The sequence below is a fragment of the Chrysoperla carnea genome, chromosome 2, assembly GCF_905475395.1.
Source record: "Chrysoperla carnea chromosome 2, inChrCarn1.1, whole genome shotgun sequence".
Lineage (NCBI taxonomy): Eukaryota > Metazoa > Arthropoda > Insecta > Neuroptera > Chrysopidae > Chrysoperla > Chrysoperla carnea.
Window position 1 is genome coordinate 34479587 of NC_058338.1, and position 20793 is coordinate 34500379.

Sequence of the window (20793 nt, forward strand, 5' to 3'; positions counted from 1 at the left end):
TTTGAGCTAGTGTTCTTGTCTCTCACATCAACTATAAAACAAATATAAACTTTTTCTTTAAATATTGCCAGGGACACTAGAGCATAGGCAAGGACAAACTTGCATAGTGGCGTAGGAGCTATTTTGGTCTATCAAAATTAATAAATGAAATATCTATATTAAGTGAAAACTCTACGAATCTACTTAGCTGTCTTTTAAAGATAGATACAGATAAATCAAGAAAATTAAGGTTTTAAACGATATCAATATTAACAGAATATTAAATTTATACAAATCGACTTCCTCGATTTTTCTACGAATTCTTTTCTATCTGCATTATACGTTAAAAGAAAAGAAGTATCATCATAATATTACTTCTGCATAATTTCAGACTATTTAAACACTATATATAGAAAGCAAATTGAAAAAGTCCATTACTTTCATGCATAAAGGTTAAGCTAAAACCTTGTTAAATAATACTACCATGCGCTAGCTTACTACATGACATAACGTTATAAAAAAAAATTCAACTTTTATAAACTTCTTCATTTACTTTAAATTCTTTATATTATCCTACAATTCTTTTTCAATATAATCATTGTTTTGTTTCTTCTATCTCATAATTTCTTCTTTGTCTTCTTTTAAATGCTTTTTAAAGTAAGCACAAAAGTCTATATATAAAGTGAAAATACTGTCTGTTATCTTGATTTAATTCATATACTATACTCATGAATTTTTCATCAATAAACATACATAGATAGATATAAGAAAGTAAAATTAGAATGAATGTTTTTAGGGGTTTAAAACATTTAATCAACGTATTTTATTATCATTTTCATCACAACGATATTACTTATTACTGTAATTTAATTTAATTCTTATAACTTATTCTGTCAGTATACATTCTATAGATATAAGCAATGTATTTTGGTTTTTGTAAAAATTTATTCTTGTAATATATTGAATATATATCTTTTAGGTTTCAATTATTATTTTTATTCTTTTGTTTTATAAAGGATACTTGGTCAATCACATGTTTTGCCTTGAAAATTAAAAATTGTTATCTTCAGTATTTTAAACGCCTTGCCAAAAACTTAAAATTACATAAATTTACTAAAAAACCAGATAAACCGTGTTTTTTACGAAAAAATATTTCAAACAAAAGTTGTTTATTTTTTTATAAGAAATAACATTTACATTTAAACTTTTGTTCAGTTTACATTTAAACTCTAACAATTTACAAGAGTTAATATCTTTTTTCCTTTGATTGAATGAGCAAAAAATGTACCATTTTAAAATTGGCAAGTCGAATAAAACCATGAAAAATATGCCTAATTAAATAAGCTAGAAAATTTTTAAATTTTTTTTTTTTTTTTATTGATACATAGTTTTTTTTTTTTGCCCGCACTGAGGGAATTTCGCATGGGTCGAGGTAGTTGGAAACTATTACAGTCTAGTGTTTCCGTGTCCTTTATATCTTACCTATCAAATTTAATTGGATGTGGTAAATGCCGCTATTATTAAAGTAAATATTTGTCATTATTTGGTACCTACCTTAAACTTATAATTTAAGGTGTCTTTTGCCCAGGGGTGGGACACACTTAGACCATAGGGTCCGTTGTGATACCGAAAAAGGGTTGGCCCAATCCCGGCCACTAATCCATGAACCATTTGGATCTGTTTAAGAACAGCAGGATACCTTTAACGCCGACGGACTTTAGGTCGGAGAGGTCGTCAAAGAGAGGCTGGCTCAAGTAAATCCATCTCCTCATGACAAGAGCTAAGCAGTGACAGAGAAGATAAGACATTGTCTCCTACTCCTCACCACCTTGTTTTGTTGTTAAATATTTAATGTAAGCGTTCTTTCATGTCATTAAAGCGAAGCTTAACACATGGCTATGATATTGTAATATAAATAATGCTTACTGCCCAATGTGCAAATAGAAATAAATATTTTTGTATTTATTTGTTCGTAAATTGCATTACAAAATGTAGTGTACAATGACATAATATAGCACTATCACATTTATATACCCTTTCAATTACATAACTGTAAATGTATTTATTTTACAGGATGTTTCTGGATTAAAATAAATACAAGATTTTCTTAAAATTTCCCAAAAACGGTAGGCAAATAGTGTATCTAATTTGAACGTGATAGATTTTAAAATTTTATCTATCACATTCAAATTATTTTTTCCAAATAATTGCTCACTTGTTTTACGAACATATTGAAGTTTAACGAACATAGGTGATTTCAAACCAACATAGATTTTGTTGATGCGATACAGGTAAGTCCGATTTGTGAGAAAAACACCGGTTTTTTGAGGAAAAAATTTGAGATATTGTATATGTATTAGGTAACCCCCTATTTAAAAGAGCAGTGTTTTAAGTTTAATGTGTCTGTGGATATATGAATCTGTGTGTCTGTCTGTATTATCGTAGCAGCTTGAGACTTCGTACCGGAAACAACTACAAAAAACGTGAGGGACTTCAAACGACTGAGAAAATTTTCTTGAAACAGAGGTAAGTGCAGCACTCATCAAATTACCATTTAAAGAAAAACAAAAAATCAAAACTCACCCGGTTTGGAGCTACAATGCCACAATGAATCGACTAGATCTGATTTTATTTGGGGGGTTTCTTAAAATTTTTCATTGAAAATTATGTTGGCCATTTCTTAACAATACCAAAGGACACAACCAAATTATCAAAATAATAATCTAGTCATTTCAGTTTAACCTAAAATTTCGACTAGCTAGCTTCTCATGGTAGTTCAGAAAGGTTTTTTTTATGATATACCTATAAAAGTTGAGATTCGGGAGCAAGAAGAAAAGTTCGTTTATTCATTCTTTACGCTCAATGGTTTCAATTCTTATTTAAAGTTAAATAAAAGCGTGAAAGTGCGTACGATTAAACTACTTCCGCTAACATATATAGTTAGTGATTACAGGAATTTTTCTAAGCGGTTAGCCGAAGCGTATTAACGGCAATATGATACGAAAGGAATTTCGAATACTCGGTCGAGTCATTTCGAGTCGGACGAGTTTTTTCTTAAATTCTTTCCTGGTCAATACTGCATGAACAGAAAATTATATCAACTTCGTTGAGGTGCCGATCGAAACGTATTAATGGTAATATGATCCGAAAAGCATTGCCTAAAAGAAACCTTATTACTTCAATTAGTCTCTTATATCTAGTCTTACAATCTATTGAATTATGCATCGACTGCTGTGACTTTATACTATAGTAATGATCATGAAGCTTATAAGAAGGAGAACGATCGCTATAGAAAATATTGTCCCCGAAATATGGATAAAATAAGTGAGGCGCTGCGACCGCTAAGAAGTATCAATAAAGGCGGGCTGTTGTGCGCTAATTTGAAATGATATATCAATTTGTAAATTATGCAACTAACTTCATCCACTTCGCAGATACTACTTCTTGATGACAGCGCGGCTGGTGGTTTAAAAATTAACTATAAATTCTACAAATTTTCAGGGACAGGTGCGCTAATGCTTTAGTACATAGCGATCTTTCTCCTTCTTTATCACCTTCATGGTAATGATTATAAGAATTGTGAGAAAATGTGGTTATAATATACTCCTGTCCTTTCAAAGAAACGTTATCACTTCATTTGGTCTCTTACACATATCGTCCAGATCGTATAAGTAGACAGTTAAATAATTGGTATAAATTTTAAGAAAATGTGGTTATCTTGTTATATCTGCGGATCCTCCAGTGAAGCGAAATAAAATATAACACCAATTTTATAGTTTAAACCATTTCTGTTTCATAAAAATCACTTCCGCGTAATGTTCCAACAAATACACAAACAGGAAGATATAAAAGAGTATTATAATAGTAAAGAATTTACTAACAATTTACTCAGTTGTTTAATTATACTTTTAAATAATTAGGTAATTCAAAACAATAATTCAATAAAACAAAGTCAACTCAAATATTTCAATTTCAATTAAAATATTTTCACAAATTTGTCCCAAGAAATTATAGCTCTCTAAGTATCTTTTTCATCTCATCTGATGACCTTGACCATCACTTTGAAATTGATTTCAGAATAAGTGTTATAAGTTTAAAGTGTTTATCTGGGCGTCCGTGTGTTTCTCAGTGACATCGTAGCTTATAGCTAAGTTTCCAAAAATCGGTTTACAAGGAATAAATCGCATTTGTCGGGGGTTTTTTAAATTTAGTAAATTTTACTTGTTAAAGCATACATGTACAATGAAGAAACATCAACAGATTTTGGTTGATTTTGTCACTCAATTAACATTTTCGATCTATGTTTATAACACGCTCGAAATATTACAATAAATTATTTATGTATGTACAATGGCAAATACAATTTTATGTTATTATTTTGGAAAATTGTGATTTTGTAAATTTCAATTACCTATGTGTATTCGTTGTTTTGAATTTTGTGCGGTTTTATTTTATATAATCTGCCCACTTGTTTTTATAGTCAAAAGTTTGTATATTTTAATATGGGTTTGAAATATATTACTAATTGGAACAATATGAAAGGTTTGATATTTCATATATTTATTACAAGTTCCTTAATACTTAAATTTCCTAGGTTAAAAAAATATATATATACATACCATTAAGAAATATCCCCTTAAAATAACCCTTATAAAGTGTAAAAGATGTAAGTTATAAGATAAGTAATCGGTATTATATGTATAGCCTGTTTCATTTAAAACCCTAAACTGAATGTTATATACAGACAGTATTATTTGAGAGTGATTTTTCTTATTCCTTTATCAAAATTTTATGGTTTAACCCTAATTTTAACGATCTCGCGGCTTAAAAATGTACAACTTAGCAAAAAACAGACCTAAAAAAATAATATTAAGATTAAATTTTGTTCATTTTGTATTGTAATTGCCTATAAATAAAAGGAAATTAAATTACTATTGATATTTTGTATCACTAATATGCCATTTCTCTTACCTCCTCTTAGAGACGAGTACGGGTAAGTGTAGAGCTAGTTTCTTCTTAATGCAAAAGAACATTATAAGACATCTCTTTTTGTCAAAATATGTATAAGACTAGCAGATACCCGCCCGCTTTGCTGGGCAATTTCTCTTTGAGACTATCACGTTATAGCCCTCACTTATTCACCATTTAGTTCACAATTTTATGGATTTTAATTTTTTGGTGGGTTAACTTTTTTGAAAATGAAGTTTTGCCCATGATACTCGGTGACATTGTAATTTTATATAGGTCCAATCATTAAATTTACCTAATTTTTATACTTTTTGAATTTTTTTTTGCGTTTTTCTCGATTTTTTCAAAGGGATAATAAATTAATTGTATATTGGTACAATATACAATTTAATAACAGAACGTGGTTCCAATGCTTCCGGCATTTTAGGTGGCAGAAAATATTCCAAATTTGAGCAAAAAATGACGTTTTCATTAGCTGTTTCAAATTTTACTTTGAGTTAAAACAAAAAAAGTTTGTGGACTTGATTCTCATAAGCTATTATGAGAAGCCTACTTTATGAAAAAGAAAAAATTATTTGGCGTAAAAACTTTTTCTCTAGTTGATTATTACTTGGGGAACTATCTTATTGCTCCGATTATAGTTGGTTACCCTGTACTTGAGTAATTATATTAATATTATTCCTTAGTAAGTAAGCATAGATACTACGTCTATTTGTATATTTAAAGCAACTATAATCATAAATGTACCTTCTTAACCTTATCCAAATATCCATGGTAGTTAACATGAATCGATCCCAAGTGTATAATCACTATTACAAATAACTGTTGTTGCAGATATACATAATATTTAAGATACGTATATATACATATCGTTCAGTCATTATTGGTGTGTATCTTAGACGAATAAAAGGAAAGCTTCTTCATCATCACCTAGTTTATACAGGATAGGTATAATTAACGTTGATAGTATAAACATTATCAAAGATTGTAAATGACTCAAGGATATTTCGATTTTTGCCCTAATTTCCTAGATCGATTTTTGTATTGTATAAATACGTATTTCGACTGTGTAGTAATCATTAGTCAAGTTTAAATTCACTCACTCATCATAAAACTTTTACAGTCATATTTGTCCGAGCAGTGGGCTGACTTTGCAGCTGCCAATTATATAACAAATGGTTATTTAAAAATTATTGACAAAATGTAATCGCTTCTTTATAAGGCACTTTTCACCGCTCTGGACTCTTTTCACATCTAGAAACGTAGTTAAAAACAAGTGAAAACAAACAATTAACTGAGATAATTGTTGAAATACCATGTATAGACTGTGATGATTACTGTGTCACATTACACATACATTCATGTCACACATACATAACTGATATTCCGATATAATACATACTATATTAGTTGCGCCTAATTTGCGCTCTCACGGGTAAACATCACTGTTTTTCAGTCATTTCAAAATTTACAAAATATTTCATTCACAACCAAACTTCAATGTCTATGTCTAAGTTTCCAAATCCTTATTATGATAATCATATTTCTATTCTGTACTACATACAATTAGTAAGATAATAATCGAGGAAATAAAACCGAAAAAACAGTCTGACTGAGGAATTGACTCCTCGGCTTTTTCGATATATAAGCGTTTGAACAAAAAAGTGTTTTTGCCAAAAATTTATTATTGACGTTAAAGATTATTTTGTAATTCTAGTCAAAACTTTGATTTGAAAATCGCATGACTTTATATTTTGGTCAATTATAAAGACTTTTTGACAATTTTGATCTTACCTCACCTATTTCGATGAAAAGCGTTTGAAAAAATAAAATAAAATATTTAAAAAATACATATTTTTTTATGTATAGCTGAAATTAAAGCTTGAAGATGTGTTTTTTTAACCGATCATAAATTGAAAACGATGAGGTAAGGTAAAAAAAGTCAAGAGTATAAAAGTCTTTATAATTGTCTAAAATATATTGTGATATGGTTTTCAAATGAAGTTTTTGACCAGAATCATAAAATAATCTTTATTTTACGTCAATAATAAATTTTTGGCCAAAACACTTTTTTTTAAACGCTTATATATCGAAAACCATCTGATTTGGTGAAAATTGTTATTAAAAAATTAAAATCGTCCGAAATATAATATTTAGTTAATTTCAAATTAAATCTTTGGCCGAAACCAAAAGATAATCTTTTTTTTTCCTCAATATCGAGTTTTCGGCGGAAATAGGCTTTTTATTTTTTCAAATGCTTATATGTCCAAAACGGTGAAACTAGATACTTCAGTCCCACCCTATGGGCGTAAATAGAAAAGCATAAGTTCGCATGGATATAACTTTGTTAAGTACACTCAAGCATTTTCCACCGGCTCCGATAAAAATATACTGACGGTAGTCTTTTTCTTTGCCAAACGCTTCATTTCCTACAGTATAAGTGTTTTCTTATTTTATTTGTATACGTAACCATTGTCATCATTGTCGTCAACTCTATTATAGTATAATATAGCCAACGGATTATAATTGTTATTTGCTTGAATGGAGGTAAAATGTTTCAAATAACAATACAATAAAAGTCTGTATGCTGATAAAGTTAAATAACAATACCTAGACTCACCTATACCTATCTATCTATGTACATGATGTCTCTGAAAGGCCTTTTACTACACTATATTACACAAGGTAAAGCTCGAAATAAATAAACTTTGCTAAACTTGCCTTAGCAATTGTTTGGGAGAAAAGGTGTTAAAGTTGAAATTTTAAATCGTTTTTAGTAATTTAAGTCCAAACACGAAATCCTATTTTGCTAAAATGAGATATATTTATATTGTTTTATACGAAAAAAGCCAAGATAAAGATTATACTGGGGGCCATTAATTAATCACGTAATCCTTTGGGGGGTGGAGGGTAATAATATATTCAATGTGCAATTAATATATGGGGGAAAGGAAGGAGGGGGTTAAACCCATTCTTACGTAATATTTTATGAGTTGAAATTTAATATTAGAAATCTCTGTGCTAAAAAATAAAATCTTTAATTTCAAACTGTGAGTTTTAGTGAAACTGATCTTTTTCTTACAACATTTTATTTTTCGACCAAACGAGATTGAATCTTACGTAATTAGGGGAGGGAGTTTTGATAAATCTTATGTATACTCACATGAGGAAGGAGGGAGGTCAAAAATCATCAAAATTATGCTTACGTAATTAATGAACGGCCCCGTGTACATCCAGGGAGCAAGAATAATAATCAGCTTTGCCTCGGCCTACAATGAACGATTTGCGATTTGGTTCTAAGGCAAGTTAAGATAAATTAATGTTTTGAGCTGTACTATATCTGGTAGAGCATTGTACAGAACTTTTAGAGACACACTACATAATGTACATTTCAAATAACTAGGTTGTATGTACTACATTTGTTACATTTAGAGCAAAAACAATCATAATTATATCATACTAGCTTTATATCAAACTAACTCGCAACTTCCCGCGTGATTGGAGAGACAAAGTAAAGACAAAGTTTTTCAATGAATCGTTACGGATCATGAACTTGGAATCGAAGCTTTTTATACCCTGTTTGTATGAAATACTATCAAGGTACATTAATCATTAATCAAGGTAATTTTAGTTCCAAGTTGGTAACCTTTAGAAATATTGATGATACGAACAAAATTTTGGTATAAGCGTTCTTGAAATCACTTACTTAGTCCATTACCGACTGTACGTCCGTCATGGTCACTCAAAAACAAAAAGATATATCGAGCTGAAATTTTATAGCGTGAGCAGGACGTAAAATGTGAAATTGAGTTCGTAATTGAGCAACGTATGTCAAATTTAGAACCTAAATTCAGAAAAAAAAAGATTTTTCACGGATGAAAAGAGTTCCGTATCCTTTTTTCGCCCATCAATAAATCATATTATAAATATGAGAATTGATACGCTATCCGTTATACGTTTATTGTAATTCCGCTTGTGTTAATTTTCAAAATTTAGTAAACGCTTCACCGAAGAAAGGTGCCTTTTTTCAGACAAAAGCAAAAATTAAAGTAATGAACGTAAATTATTTTAGATTTCTAGCGCTAAGGAGCTTAGTGAAAGCTTGAGATAATTTTTACTCATTAATTTCTCTTTGTAATTTAGTAAATTATAAACTTAAATAACGTCTAATACATTAAAATCTAGTATGTGAAACTGAAAAACGAATATGTTTTTATGAATGCGTGTACACCATTTGATGTTTAGTTTGTACTATATTGATAAACTTATATAAAGTCCCCTAATGCATATAAACAAGCCCATGAGTCCGACACCGATAGTGCCATTGAGACTAATACTAATACTCATCACCTGCACGTGTATGAAATATATTCGACCAATAACGTTATCATTGCCACTTGTTATACCAAGAATATGTAACCCTCGCTTTTTACGCATATATGGATTTAATCAAACTTTCGATATGTTTAACTCCGAAGTGGATGTGGATAAAAAGTCAATCTGTAGTACTCAAAAATATCAATGATCATAAAATATTTGGTAATGTTAATTAGATTTGGGAATTCTAAAGTTATATACTGTTGTCTGCGTACAATATTGTAAAAATGTTGTATACTACATCATACAGCAATAGTATATATGTATAGACATGTTTAGTGTTAACTCTATGTACCTGATGTATGTATTCTATATGATAAATAATAATAATAATAGACATCTATGATTCTGTATATAAAAGACTCTCTTACACTACTTATATTTTAAATAAATTGTTTCTGTTATACAATAAATTTAAATAACTTTGAGGAGTTATATCTCAAGGATGAAGCGATCAATATTTTTATTTTTTTTTTTTAACTCCGAACAAAGATCTTTAGTTAGTTTCTTGGATATATCTTAAATGTAGTTTTTTTTTCTAGAAATACAAAACTTATTAAAAACACAACAAAACACATCCTTTCCTATGCTACCCATGTTAATTGCCCGAATTGAATTTAACTCGAGTTAGAAACGGTCAATCGACTTCAAATTGTGGTAAATTATTATATCCTAAAATATTCTTAATAAGTATACATAAATTTAAAATGTAATATTCATTAAGATAAGTGAGAATTTAAATTTCCAAAATATTTACTATGACCTTGAAAAATAAATGTATGTTTGACATAATAATTTGTATTCTTAATGTTTTTATTATTTCGATAAAAAATTATTCTTGTCATATATTATGTAATGATTTCGATGAAAAGCTACTCGAAAAATAATACGTAAAATAAATATTTAATATCCTACTACAGGTAGAGTAAATATTTTCAGATAATCGGGTTATGTATTGGATTGTTCGTAGTTTTTTTTACGTAATAGTATAAAATAAAGATATACATTTTGAAAAAAAGGAAACAATCCGGATATCCTATATGTTATAAACTTTGCTCTACAAACGAAACAATAATGATATTTTGTATGTATTGCGTGTCCAATTTTTGTTATTAAAGTAAATCAATTATTCGAATATCTATATCGAGTATTTCTTTTGTTTTGTTCGTCTTTAGGAAGGAGATGAAACTTGTATCTTTTGAAATTGTGCAATAGAACCTTTAATACAAATAGTATATATGGAGAAAATTCATTCACAACAAGAAAACAAACAAATAACTCAGTTAATTGTTGAAATACCGTGTACAGGTCATAATTTTTTTACGCCATGTAAGTAAAAGCGTGTATATATAAAAGCACTGTGTCGTCACACAAACATAACTGAAATTCCCATGTAAAAGCTACTTTGTAATACTATAATTTTCTAGCTTAATTTATGCCCTCGCGAGTCAACAGTGATGTTTAGGAATAAAATACTAAATACATATGTTGACGTCACTGGTGTTTTAATTAACAGTTTGGAAAAACCACTTTCAATTGCAAAATTACCTGAAAAATTAATTTAAAAACAATTTGTTTTATTTATTTATTGTAATTTTTAGTAAACCTTTGAAAAAAAAATTAAAAATCATGCAACTTCTCTATTAGAGTTCCGTCCCATTTTTCTATCAAAACTTGCCCATTAGTCGTAAAAAGGACACATTATAAAAAAAAATTTACAATAAAATGTATCAGAATGTTTTATCTAGTGGTTGAAGTAGCTTTTTTACAAATGATAATTCCCTAATGTATAGTATAAGCCTCAAACTACTAAACGAATTTCGTTAACATCTTTCATATCTATCTATGTATGGTATTCGACAAATAAACTTAAATCATATGAAGGGGAAAACAATAAAAATAACTGTTTATAAGAAAGAATAGTTTATTTTCGTCTTCCAATCCCTAATGGTAAATAATATAAATGTTCTCTATAATATACGTTATATCGTCAGTGTAAATAAACTGATATCGAATCGCTGCCAAGTTAGAAAGTAGATCCTATGTATGGTATTTTAAACAAGTGAAATTAACAAAATTTAAAAAAACCCCCGACAAATGCGCTTTATTCCTTGTAAACCAATTTTGGAAAATTAACTATAAAATGTTCTCAATCAAGTCGGTTCAACCGTTTTGGGGTTATGATGCCACTGAGAAACATACAGGCGCACAAATAAACACTTTAAACTTATAATACTCCTTCTTAAATCAATATCAAAGTGATGGTCAAGGACATCGGATGAGAAGAAAAAGATATTTACAGAGCTATCATTTTTAGGGGCAAATTTTTGGAAATATTTTAATTGAAATCGAAATATTTGAGTTGAGTTTGTTCTTTTGAATTATTGTTTTGAATTACCTAATTATTTTACGCTTTCACTTTTCGAAATGAATTGAGCCAGGTTTATTTGACCATTCATTTCCATAGTAATTATTTATATGTTAAAACTATACGTCATGCCTTTTCCAAACTGAATCGATTTTGAAGATCATCGGTTCATCCGTTCAGGCGCTACGATGCCACAGACAGACAAACACACAGACACACACACATAGCGGTCAAACTTATAACACTCCTTTTTTTAGTTCGGGGGTTAAAAATATAGCCCAATTTAATTTGATATGTTGAATTGTTTTTTTTTCTTCAAGTATCATATTTATTGAAAGATTCTGTACTATATCGATATCATATCAATGACTAAAAAGTCTCTCAAATCAAATAAGTAATTACTTTTAATAAATAAATGAATGAAATTCCTCATCGTGTGTGTGTGTGTTATCTGAACATGTGAATAATTCAAAGGATTTCTCTTCTCATACAGAAGAAGAAAAAAAAAAGGAAGAATTATGTGTCACATAAAAAAATATTTTATTTGAAGTAAATTCCTCTACCCTGACTTTGAAAATATTTTTCTATATCATTGAACTAAAAACTTTTTATTTTATGTTAAATATTATTGATAATTTGTATTCAGTGTATGCTTTGAAAAGTATTTCAACTGTAAATCATCAAAAATAATATATATTACATAATATATATATGTGATATATGAATCGAAATATAGTATTATATCAAAGTGATTCAATAACAGTCACTAGGAAATGTTTACAAATATATGTGGTCATTATATAGTCAATGCTTACTTAAAAAAGCTGAAGCTTTCACTAAGTAGAAAAAATTACACAGAAATGGGTATTCGAAAAAATAACTGAGATATGTAAAAAGGATTTTTCTCCAAATATTCTAAAAGTTATTACATCACTAAAAATTTATTACATGGCCTATTATCATAAGTTAAAATTCAATACGAATATTTATGATATTTTCTTAAATTTTCATGTATATAACACAAAAATTCTTTTTATCTAGTTAGGGGCATAAATTGTAACAGGTTCAGGAGGTAGTTGACCGTGCAAAAATATGAGGAACTAAATCTGTTCACTGATTTTTCAACTAGATACTTTCAGATATTTCTAGACTGTAAATTGCCGCATTTACTCCTCTCACTTTTAAGGAGATTGCACGGCTAAAATGAATCATGTTGTTTTAGAGATATTGCAACCCAAAGCTTGAAGGAAACTATTCTTCAAAAATTATTCCGGAGCACTTCAATTCGCCTTGTAGGTTCACTAGCTGATTTTGACAAGAAAAGGTACATTTTCTTCAAGTATTGTTCTATTGGGTTTTGACAAAAAAAGGTACATTTTCTTCAAGTATTATAGAATTTAATTGAGATAATTGGTGAATACTTTATGTTCATAAGTGTATTTTTTGTGGTCATTGTATTTTTACCATAATCTGTTTTGTTCCTTATGTTGGGGCTGAGGCTATAATTACATTATTTAAAGAGAAAACAAAATCGTAAAGAATCGAATTCGTATAAAAATTACGGTCTGACGAAAATGATTGCTATATACGCTTTTTGGATTATTAGAATAATATCAGGCACAATGTCACCAACGCCAAAGCCTGTCTAGCCACTCTATTTAAATCAACAATTTTTGCAGCTCAGAATGTGTATTAGTAGACACAGTTATCGCAAACGCTCTCAAGAGAAAGGCGTACTTCATTCTTTCTTTATTTCATAAAGAAAAGAAAAGAAGATATAATTTAAATTGTTTCAATCTTCCGAAAAACTGTTTGGCGTCTTTATTTATATCAACAATTTCTGCAGCTTCTTTATAGAGTGTGCACTAGTAAACGCAGTTAATGCAACCGCGCTGTCTGGTCGCAGGTGTACTTCACCCTTTCTTTTCAATAAAAATATTGTCAGTTTTAATACCCTAATTGCGATGCTATGGACGAAGCCAAATTGTTTCAAATGTATCCATTTTACCCTACTCGGAATACTTATTGTAAGACCTAAAAAATTTTAGTAGCCTAAAAATAAATAGTAAATTAAATACCTTTCGAATATTATAATTTAAATTATACGTAGGATTATATGTGCGAAGACCTTAATAAACGTAAATAACAAAAAGACTTTGATATAAAATATTTCAACACAATTCAAAGGTTAATTATATTGAACTGTGTTGGAGTAACACCAGAAAGGATTTAAAATGGGAGGCCACTAGAATTAATAAACTTTGGTGGTACCTGTTGTTATAGAACAATGCAAATTTACTACAACACTTAGTCAAGTAGTCAGTATCTACGTAGATATGTCCGTGTTATTATTATTATTATTATACAACACCTATAAGCAAATGCCTTTGTTGACAATATTTATATAATCATACAAGTTTTGTGTAGTTTATATATAATTCGTGGTATTTAATTAAATATGTCAAATTTAACAAGTCGTGGTGGACACAAATATTTAAGGTTTAGATCAATAACTTTATGTTTAAGTAAGTAATTGTACTCATTGATAAGTCAGCTGAAACTTATTTTGAAGACCTTTACTTATGGTAAATACTTTCATTTTAAAACCGGCTGAAATGTGGTAGGATTGTTCGAAACTCCATCATAAATGAAACCTAAAAAGTCCCCATCAATCTGAGATGTGGAAAAAAGTTTACGAGTTGTCAAAGGTCACAAAAATCTTTTCCCAAATTTTTTTCAAAAATATTGGATTTTATAAACATTGGTGGGACACAATTTGGTCTAAAGAAGTTAATAATAGCCCATCTGAAACTATCTATTCAAATTTCAAGATACGTCAATATATCATAAAATTTTTGTAATTTCGATTTTCGAAATGAAAACAATGACTTGACCAAGAAGTTGGACATTTATGTTTATAACATGACTAATATACCTACATAATACCAATTATAGTAAATTCATAGAAATAGTATTTCTAAAAAAGCTATATTATTTCTGTTGTTATAAAGAAGCTTTGTGAGTACAGCAAGTATCAAAATTTTTGAGACTTTTTAAAACCGATTAGAATAATGTGGTTTGTTTAACCTAATTTGAGGAGAGATGGATATAGTAACATATCTTAAAGTTTTTTTTTTACCAAAAAGGCTCTTTTCGAGAACTATAACTCGTGACATTAAAAAAAAGAAAATTTATTATATTAAGCAATAAAAAGTTTTATGCAATACATAATGGGAATAGTAAGTAATATGTACTTTTATAGTTGTTGTTTCAACAAATTCATTGTGATTTTAAGTTATTTTTAAGTGTAAATGCAAAAAAATTATTGGGAAAATTTTCTTACAATAGTTTAACAGTATTTTCAGCTAAATAAAAATCGAAACACTTTCATGGAGCGACAGGTATAAATAAATTAAATTAAACTTGTCCCATTTCAAATGTAAACAAGTGTAGACGTCGTATACTTACTGGAAAGGTTTTTAGGTTAATTTTAAAATGTTAATAAATAATGTATGCATATATATATACATAGAAAAGATAGATAGATATATAAAATATATTTTATCCATAGTATTTTTAAACTTTCTGAACAAACTTTGAATTTGAATGAACAATGAATATTCAATTTAAATTATACAAAATGTTGCTTGAACTTTATTTACAAGTTGTTAAACAATGGTTTGAAATAAAATTTTAATTAATATTTTAATAGGAAGAAGAGATATATCTTGAAACAGCTTTAAATGTAGTAGTAGTATTATCTTTAAGCTTGTGCTTGTGATCCTTAGAAAACGTTAATATTTGGTGAAACACACATACACAGAAAGTGAAAGCAAATTTTTCTTCTCGATTTGCTGTGGTATTCTTTGAAAAAATTCAATTTTGAAAATTAATTGTATGATGAATTAAAAGAAATCGAATCTGAAATTTGCCATCAACTATTTGATTTATCTGATTCTGACATTTGATCTGATGCAAAATTTCATTAATTATTGTGCTGAAAGCATTTATGTTACGGGGTTGTCTGTTACGGAGTTTGTTTGCAAAAATCATTCAATTAGTTACAGCCAGATAAAGTTAGAAGTAAAGCTTTTACCTAGCTTTGGCTCTGGTTTTTACAAAACATATATTTTTTTGTTGGTTTTAAGTCTTAAAAAGCCATAAAATTGGGTATCAAAAATTGAGGTCCTAGAATAAAAATTTCAAACAAATGTTATGCTTCTGGCAAAGAACAGGAATATACTTCAAAAATATTTTTGAAGTATATTGATGAAGTATAAAATATTCCCATCATTGGTCTTTCACAAACAACAACGAAGACTTATTGAGGACAATAAGCTACTACATTCTAGAAGAACAGTAATATTCTTCAAAAATATGTGGTTCCATTAAAAAAAACAAAGTTGACCACTATTTAAGCATGAAGACGTGTCAAAAAATACTCCACATTTAGCCCCTCCTAAAATCAGTAGGTACGTGTATTCTTGTACCGTACGTGCTATCACGTTCCTTGCCGTTCTCGAAATATAGGGGTGAAAAAAATCATTCTATATATTACGTACCTGGGTACATGTGTTTGATCTAACAACATTCTAAATATTTTAAACTGAAAAATCACAATTTCATAAGCATGGTATTATTTTTGTTGTATCTATTCTTCGCCTGGAATCAAAGAGGAGGAAAATAAAATTCTGCAAATTTTTTGTTTAATTTATATTTTCATTTGTAATTCAATGGATTTTTATCATTATAATCATGTTGAAATCGAGAAAAGGGAGAATTTTATCAAAAGATTCTTCTAACGGAAAAAAAAGAAAAAAAAAGAAAAGGTTCCTAATTTTCGAAATGGATACCTTTTCTGGTAACCTAGTGCATTGATCCAGAACTTTTTAGGCTCCAAATTTTATTATTTATACATAGGTTTTGTATGTAGGTGCAATGGTAATTGTCAAGATATAGAAAGGACATTTTATTCATCTGGGTATCTAAAATGACTAAGAAAGAAGTATTTTGCTCCCAAATTTTTTCCTTAAATAAACTTTTTAAAGCCGTGAACGGTGTAAAATTCTTCCCAGTATAATACGTGCAATAAGTCCGATTTTCCAAATCGAAATTTTCATACGTTCCTTACGATTCATAGTCAGGACCAGGCATTAACACCATCTTCGAGAAGAAGTTTGTGAGTGTGTGTGTGTGTGTACGTACGTACATACGTTCGTGGTCATTTTTCCAGGTTAAATTGCTTTAAACTTTATTTTAGACCAGATTATTTTCATTTCTATTCAATGATTAGCTCCTGGTGTTCACAAATTATGGAACTATAACAGAATGCGTATCTAGTATTGAGACTGAAAAGATCGATTATACTGAAGAGGATCATTTTAACCGAAAGGATCGTTTTATATCACTTTCCCTTAGTTCAATTTCGAATTCACCAAACATATTTATATTACGTATTCAATGTTTTGTTATTACTCTTAAAATATCTACACAATTATGTCAAACTTGTAATTCCTGAAAGACCCAGTATTCTTTGACCTCAATAAATGTTTTTTTTTTAATCTATTTGTTATAATGAAATACCTTCAAATATTGATAAAATGCTTGTCATTTCTCAAAAACTGAAAAACAATTTGAAATCCTGGTTTTCTTTCTTCTTTGTGTAAGTGAACGTATAGTATCAAATTTTAAATAAATAGTCGTAAACGCTTGTAAGATAAAAAAGAAACTCTTTTTTTCTTTATTTATTTTTTGTCGAAGTTCAATATTGTAAAGCGCGTGTTGTGTTTAGGGCACAACTATATATATAGGGTTTATTTTATTTCAATTTTTAATTAAGCAAATATAAACTTTTTCAGAAACCTAGTAAATTTGCTGCAAAATGATGCTAAAATTCAACAATTTTTTTGGCTTCCATATAAAATAATAGAAAAATAGTGTAAACAATCTGACATATATAAATAGTAGAAAACGTTTTTTAATTAAAACAGATATTTAAAATAAAATGGCCGTATATTTTAAATGGAATAAATTTTCAATTTATACTATATTTTCTTCTTGTGGCTGGTATACTAGTCCCCAGTACAAATGCACCCGATTTTTGTACTTTTTGGGTCAAAATTAGCTTATATATTGAGTTTTATCAAAATTGGAGATACAAAAAATTTCTCGATTTTTTGCAATTTTTTTAAGGAGTACCTTTTTGTTAAAATCGAGAAAATCGCAAAAAAAAGTTTTGTTTTGGAATTCGATGAAACTCGGTGGATGGGGTAATTTTGATCCAAAAAGTATAAAATCAGGTTAATTTAATGATTGGACCGATAGAAAGTTACAATGTCAGCGAGTATCATGGGAACTATATATCCCGTGTGAACTATATATAATCGCCTGTATTATTTTATGAACGTGTAAATATATTTTCGGATATTGTATAATGTGACACTAGCCGAACAAGAACAAGTGGTGGATAAAACCTTTTGGAGAGAACCAATGGAATGAGACAATGTCAGTCAGTCACTGTTACTTAACTTCTTCTACCAGTCGTTCCATAATCATTAGTTAGAAGAGTGTGTATATATATATACTTACGTTTTCTATATAGAAAATATATGTGGTGGTATACACATTGCCACCATGCATGAGATGGTTTTAAGGATGGAGGACTATTTGTTGTATATCATCTATATATACCATATTACACACAATGCTAGGCAAAGTCAACGTGTCTATGCATACCATTAGCGAATTGTGTATGGGACCTTCGAATAAAACAGAGTTTTAGTCATGATACCACTCACTCCCATGACTGGTGTTTCACATACAACAACGAAGACGTGCCAATGACTTGTTGAGAAACAACACACTTGTTATTGGCCTTTGTGTACAATGGAATAATAAGCATGTTACAAAAACACGACAATAAGCTACTACATTATAGAATACTAGTTCGGCCCGTGAGGAATTACGTACTGAAATAATATATAAAGTTAGTGAAATAATATGTAAGTGATGATTTACTTTCTTTTTTTTTGATAGGCATTTGTATTACAGTCTAGCAGACACCCGCCCGCTTTGCTGGGAAATTTCAACTTTAAAAATAGCCCTCACTTTCCTTGTTGTCGTTTATTCAACCTTTGGTTCACAATTTTATAAATTTTAACTTTTTAGACCATGATACTTGCTGATATTGTAACTTTCTACTGGTGAAATAATTTTTAAAAACGTTGACGAATATCAACTTCGATGCAAATCAGCCCCAAAATAGCTTTCTACCCCTTGTTAATCCCGTTAAGCGATGAGTTTCAATATAATACGAAACACGTCTTCTATCAATGAATGTAAATGTAATGTTTGAAGTAGATTGGATCAAGAAATCACGTTGTCTCATTCAAACTTTGTACCCGTTTTTCACCCCCGTACAAAGAATACATCCTCTTAGTTTCAGTTCTCTACGATCAGTGGCTTACGCTGTCATTTGATCCATCAGTCAGTAAGTCAGGCAATCAATCAATCACTGGTTCAGGACAAAGCATTTTATATGTCTAGATATGGTATAGAAATTTCATAATGAGCCGAATTGAGCCATGATATTATTTCTCTAGCCTGGTTTTTCCTGAGCGGTACATTTTTAAGCCGAGAATCTATTTTTCATCTCTACCCAAAATATTAAGTTTGAAAATGAGGAGCAAATCATGGAATTAGACTAAGGAATAATGAAGATCGAATGTGGACCAGGAAAAGCAAGCTAGAGAAATAATTAGATATCCTAAAATATATACAAGAGTATTTACTCTTGTACAGAATGTACAAAGATATATGTTTGGTTTTATTATTTTTGAATATAAATCCGTATTTTGTTATTTAAAACAACAGGGAGCTTTAATTTATCTGAAACACATGCCATGTGATATCACTAAGATCACTGAGCTCACCAAAATGTTAGATAAATTGATTGGTAGCCGATAAAGAAGAAAATTATGATAATGAAGGTAAGCCGATAATGAAGGTAAGTCCTAAGAAATATTTAAACTGTATTTCTTAGGACTTAGTAATTTCGTTAATTAAGGATACTCAAGTTTAACCCGTGATCCAAGTATTTAGTTTATGAAAACGTAATTTTTCCGTGATTTATTTTCTGTCGTTAATGCTTAAGGAAGTCACCGATACAAAATATAGTTCCTCTAGTTCGGTTTTCTAATCATTGAATTTTTTAGACGGTTGTTTTTTTATACTTCTGTGCCTTTTGAGAATTATCATTATACTGATTGAGAAGTAAATATAGTATATCAGTAGCAGTAACTTATTTTCAAAAATAAAAATGATCCTTATTTATAAATCAAGGATATTGTTTGATAAAGTAATAAAACACATCTCGGCAAGAGTGGTAGAAAAACATTGGAAAGTTATTGAGTAGGTTTTTTTTATTATTTGCTTCATTAACCTAAGTTTTTTTTCTTTTTAATAAAATTTTTGTCGTACACACATGAATATCTAAATATTTTTCAACGTCTCATAAATAATTTGTACCCAAGCTCTTTAAATTCTTCTCTAAGCTCAGAACATGCAACCGCTATTTGTATTAATAAGAGAAAATGCACTTAAATTTTATCAAACTTTCAATTGAATTGTACCATATCTCTAAAAAACTATAAATTTTTTGATAAGTGATCTTCTAAAACTCGTTTACAATGAAGCACATAAACTGTGCTTACAAGTGCATTGAAGTATAATCATTTTAGTGAATCCGTGTAAAGTATATAATCGTATAGAGTTGTTGAATTAAACATATATAATACTGTTCGAATACATTCATTCTATTCTAGTAGAGTAAGAGGTACATTCAATTCCAAAGAATAATGTTTTTCCTTCTTAAAGTTAATGATAAGATTTGTCTTTGTGGTCATTGTCCATATAAATTTATCTTCTTTTAAACCATCCAAAAACAAACAACCAATCGATCTTAATGTGTGTACAACAATTTTTTATCTTATAATAAAAGGATCATACGATTTTATTATATTAGAACAGTGTTTCCAAATCTTTGTTCGTCGAAAAAAAAATTATTTGGCATGCTTTAATCAATGTTCTTCCATAAAAAAAAT